This window comes from Equus quagga, chromosome 7 (genome assembly GCF_021613505.1).
Source record: "Equus quagga isolate Etosha38 chromosome 7, UCLA_HA_Equagga_1.0, whole genome shotgun sequence".
Lineage (NCBI taxonomy): Eukaryota > Metazoa > Chordata > Mammalia > Perissodactyla > Equidae > Equus > Equus quagga.
The window spans coordinates 97,415,700-97,421,699 of record NC_060273.1 but is presented as its reverse complement, the minus strand read 5'-3'; positions in this window follow the sequence as shown (position 1 = coordinate 97,421,699).

The following is a 6,000-nucleotide window of genomic DNA, read 5'->3' as shown; positions in this document are numbered from 1 at the left end:
CTGTCTATAATCCACATCAATTTTGAAGAATTGCTGGAAAAATTAAAATAACTTAATAAATATGATATCACTTTGTTAATTAATAACCTTACCCAACCGAAGATATTACATTTAACTTTATCTCTTAATGAAGACTTTGAAGATTAAAACTTAAATCTATAAATTTTTAAAGAGAACAAATTTTAGAGCATACAACTGTCTCATTCACTTTTGGCTAACTCTGGAAATATTGCAAGTATTTTCACAGAGTAGGTATTTTCTACATGTTTGTTCTTATATTGAAATGAAAAAAATTGTGTTGTTTTGTGTAGTGTATTTCTTGAAATTTCACCTAATTGTTGTAATTTAGGTGTAGAAAACTAATTAGAATACTAAATCTGATGCTAAGAAAGATCACATAGTGCCTTCCAAAATTTGTTGCCAGTGCGTTTTAGATTTTTCACTCTAGTTGATCATGGACTATGTCATGTCATACTTCTATCATCCCCAAATCTTTGAGTCATAGTCCCAACTACTTTTTGACTTTGAACACTCTAGATACATTAATGGAAAACCAAGTGACATCTCCACAGTCAGATATAGTAAATGCTTTCTGATATGGTGGAAATGACATTGAATTCAGTCAGGAGAGGTGGGTGCTAGTCCTTACTACAGCCTTAATTAGAGGGTGGGAAGGAAAAGCAGCCATGAGGGGAGTTTTATCTCCACTTCAGAGTCCTGTCTCTAGCAATATTATACAAAATATTTTCCTCCTCTTCTCTTCCCATCTGCCCTCCAAACCAGTCCACTGGCATGCCACTTCTCAGGATTCTAGAATGCACCTTGTATGGGCTGAGCATTAGAAGCGCTCTGTTTTTATAGACAGAATTAATGATATATTTGACAAACATGTAAGGAAATCAGAAAAGAAATTTGTGAGAGATCTTTACAGTGAAAAGGTGGAAGCCACTATGAAATCAGTTGATTGGACAACTGAGTCACCTACTGATTGTATTGATCTATTCGAGAATGATAAAATTGCTTCCAGAAAGTCCTTTCTTGAGTGGTTGGTTTGGAATTTGCTCTAACTTTACTATTCTTAGATACCATTTAAAATTAGTCTTTTATTTTTATTCAACCTCATTTCCTAAAACGGGAAAATTGATATTTATTGCATAATAATTTTATTTAAATGTGCTCAATAATGAAAATAGTTTCAGTATGTTGAGATGAGAACTTTAGCCTGATTAAGTCATCTGCTTAAGAAAAGTCTATTTCATTGCCCTCTGGTGGCATTTGAATGGTTAAATGTGTTTTTGATGGTTTAGATGGGCTTTTCAAGAATTGACCTTTTATTAACATCATAAGGGTCTCTGAATTATTGCCAGAATCAAAATTCTTAATCATACATAATAAAAGCCAAGCTTCTTTGTCTCCTTAAATAAGTCTTTGCCCATAGTTGTTTTCTTTTAAGAACTTGAACTTCAGCCAGACTAATGTTTTGGTGTAAGCAAGAGAAATTAGTCCATGGCCACTAGACTGATGAAAGAGGGAGAAAGAACCAAGAAAGGCCAACTGAAAAGTGGTTGGACGTATGTAGTCAGCAAAAATGCAAATGCTAATGATATTGACAAATCTCTAATTAATCAGGTGACAGTTTGGTATATAATCTTTATCCACTTACTTTGATGAAATACCACGGTGTTTTTAACAATACACACAAGAAAAATTTACTTTGACATTGCAGTGGATAAAGAGCCAAGTTTTGAATTAAAATATAGACTTTGTGGAAATCAAACTCAGTTTAGAAAGCCTTATGTTTGGAAATAAATTTTGGTTTCATAAAATTCTGCTCAAGCTAACTTAATTTGATACTCAAAATCAGTGTTATTTACTTTGATAATTAAAGTCAGTGTTAGAACAATAAGAAAAATCTAATTATCCCTTTACTTTGATAGGGCTGTTAGAACACTCAGAACATATCCTACCGGGAAGAAGGAAGTACCGGAAATCCAACAGAAGGGCTGCTTTCTCTAAGATTGTAGGTTAATGAGGTTTTAATGTTGTGTATGATTCCTGATATTGGAAGAATACAGAATTTTAACCTCTCGCCTAATTTGCTTACCACAAAGAAATATTTTAAGTACATTGTTAATGCCTTGTTTTTTATAACAGCAAAAAGGGGAGGTGCTTTAGCGGGTAAAATGTTCAAATTTCACTTTATTTCTTTCCATATCTAGTGACCTTTTGTTAAACTCTCATCTCAACCATTCCATATTTGTTCCCAAGTGTGACCTTCTTGTCTTGCTGTCTCCTTTATTGGTGGCATCTTTGCTGCTTCTCTCTGCTTGCCTATATCCTGTCCATTTTTCAGAGATTTGCTCAGAGTCTGCATGTGATCTTTTATGACCATTCCAACCCACGTTGCAATTTCCCACCTCTCAATATCTTTAGGGCATAGTCTATATCAGTTATTTTAGCAAGAAATAATCACGAGGTTTTACAGTATTATTAAAATGTTTTGCAACATGTATATTCATAGCAAATTTACAGATTTTTTGCTTGAAACTTCTTTCTTTAAATCTAATCATTCATTCAAACATTCAGCAGTTGACATACACTTATGAACGATATATCTTATACATCAGGCACTATTGTAGGTACTGGGAACATAACGGTAAATTGAGAGACTTGTTCTATATTCTTGTTTATATGGAGAAATAAATGAGTAAACAAATAAGGAAAATTATTATAGCTTATATCAAGGGCTGTGAAAGAAAGGATATAAGCCCAGTAATAGATCATAAGCAGCCGGGGGATTATTTTTTTTCTCCATTTTACAGATGAGGACATGGGAGCAGAGAATAGCTAACCCCAAGGTGGCCCCTGGCCAGCCAGGATTAGCCCAGGACTATTGGGGTCTGAAGCCCATGCAGATCCCTCTATTATATGCTGCCACTAAAGAAAAGTGCAGTGAATATTTATTCTGGTGACCACTGACTTTTGATCTGGGAAATTTGGGCTAAAACACTTTTTAAAACCTTCAAGTTTTGATTTGGAAAATTCCTCTGTGTTGTTTGCTTGTAGAGAGAACAATGTATCAATAAAACAGAAAGCAGAACCCAGACACAAGCATATAATGAGACCCTGGAATATAGCAGAGATGCCTTCACAAGGCAATTGCTAAAGGACTAACTATTCAGTAAACCTTGCTGGGACAATTAGTTATCCATATGAAAAAAAAAATTGACCCCTACCTGACATTATACACAAAAATAAATTCCAAAAGAAGTAAAGATAATAAATTTGAAATACATAACTATAAAATTTCAAGAGAAAATGTTAGAGACTTTCTTTATGATGCTGAGGTAGTAAGGGATTCTTAAGTCATAAAAAGCATAAATGATGAAGACAAATATTGATAATATGACATCAACATTTTTTCATAAAAAATTTCAAGTCACAGACTACAGAAAATATTTTTAAAACACATAACTGAACAAAGAGAGAGAATCCAAAACTGATAGAGAATTTACACAAACAAATAAGAAAAGTGGAAACAATTCATTGAAATATGGGCAGAGGGCAGGTCACAGAAGAAACAGGAATGAGGAATGAGTACATGTAAATATGCTCAACCTCCCCAGTAGTCAGGGAAATGTGAATTAAAACCACAGTGAGATATATTCTGACCCATCAGATTGGTAAAAAAAATAAGACTGACAATATCAATATTGATAACATGAAGAACCAGTAGGGCTCATATATTCCATCCAAGAGAATGAATTCTACAACAATTTTGGAACGCCATTTGGTAAATTTTTGTAAAGTTTACCAAGCACCAGCAATGACTTAACAATTCCTATTTTAGGCATAGACCTAGGAGAAACTCTTGCATATGGACTGAAAAAACGTGCATATGGATGTTTTTTGCAGCATTGTGTGCAATGGTAAAAAACTAGAAACAAAATGCGTTAACAGAAGAGTGGATGAATAAATTGTGAGTTATTTGGACAATGATTAACCAGATTACCTGTACTCACATGGATTAATTTCAAAACATAATTTTTAGGGAAAAAGGCAAGGTACAATATGATGCTATATATGTAAATAACAGGACTCTCTCTATATGGTTATTAGATACACACATTTGCAGAAAAACATGAAATAGATAACATCTGAACTTGAGGAAGCACTTACTTCTAGGAATGGGGGAGTGCTATAAAATGGATTCACGTATATCTGGAAGACTTAGTTTCATAAATCTAAAGTAAAGATGATAAAATATAAACATTTCTTCAATCTGCATGATGAGTAAATAAGTGGTCTATTCTCTGTACTTGCCTGTACATTTGAAATATTTTGTAATAAAAATATTTCATATTTCATGATTTCATAATTTTCCTTAGCATTACATTCTCTCATCTCAGTCAGGTGTTAACTTTATCATTTACATTTAATTTTTATAAATTTTACTTATTTTTTCTCCATTGTATATTGTAGTGGTGTTATAAATGGATTTTTTCACTTAAAGAAAGTAAAAAAAAATGTATATATGTATATATATTCATATACTCAAAGTGGCTTTTATTTAGTAAAGAAATATATAATGGAATCTTTTTAAAGATTATTGAGGCTATTGTAGACCGTGTTTACTTACGATATAGTTGCAAAGCAACTATAAAACTTGATGATGAATTTGATTATTTTCCCTGCAGAAGCAAGAAGCAGCTTTATGAAAATTGTCCTTTTCTGTCCGTATGGGCAATGCTGCCAATAGAGAGCTGAAGGCTATGTAGGTAATACTCTGGCTATATAGCCACAGCCAATGTAAGGACAATGAGAGGAAGACAGTGGAATCAATTCCCCTGGATTTGCCATGGCTCCTCCTTATTTCTGGTCAGTCCACTCCACTGTGTGCACCATTCTTGTGGCACCCAGTGCCCTGTTGATAACTAAATATACGCTCCTTAGATAGTTTTCGAGGCTCTACATGAGTTGATTTTGCTTCATCCTTCAGCTTCATCTCCTGTTTCTTTTTACAGTTCCTCCATGCACACCAACCTACCTTATTGCCCCATGCCTGTGCTTGTGTTAATTCCCTCTGCATAGAATGCCTCTTCTCTCCATGCCTCCTTCTTTGGCCAATTCTTTTTTTTTTTTTTTAGATTTGATTTTTTTTCCTTTTTCTCCCCAAGCCCCCCAGTACATAGTTATATATTCTTCGTTGTGGGTCCTTCTAGTTGTGGCATGTGGGACGCTGCCTCAGCGTGGCTTGATGAGCAGTGCCATGTCCACGCCCAGGATTTGAACCAACAAAACACTGGGCCGCCTGCAGTGGAGCACGTGAACTTAACCACTCGGCCACGGGGCCAGCCCCTCTTTGGCCAATTCTTACTGTCTTTCAAGATGTGCCCCAGACATTATCTTCTACATTCATTTTGAACTCTGCATTGAGCTTGTATTCCATAGGGCAGCAGCAAAACTTTAAGGAGATACCAACCACATTTCTTTTTTTTTTGAGGAAGATTAGCCCTGAGCTAACTTCTGCCAGTCCTCCTCTCTTTTGCTGAGGAAGCCTGGCCCTGAGCTAAAATCTGTGCCAATCTTCCTCTACTTTACATGTGGGATGCCTACCACAGCATGGCGTACCAAGCGGTGCCACGTTCACACCCGGTATCCCAACCGGTGAACCCCGGGCCGCCAAGAAGCGGAAGGTGAGAACTTAACTGCTGCGCCACCAGGCCGGCCCCTCTATACGTTTTTATATCAGTTGACTAGACTGCATAGAGAGAAATTCAGTGAAATTCCTGATTTTAGGTTGGTACGGGGGGAAGGAATGCACCCCCTGCATTGGTAAGTAGCAGAGACAGCCGTAAGACCTGAAGGTGCTCTATGGACAGAGGTGAGAAATGTCTTGAGTAGTACTTACACAGACAAAAGAAAAAGTGGACCACTGTCCTCTTCCCATCCTGCCTTGTTCCTTGGTACCTCAAAATCCTCCAAGAAATTTGACAGAAA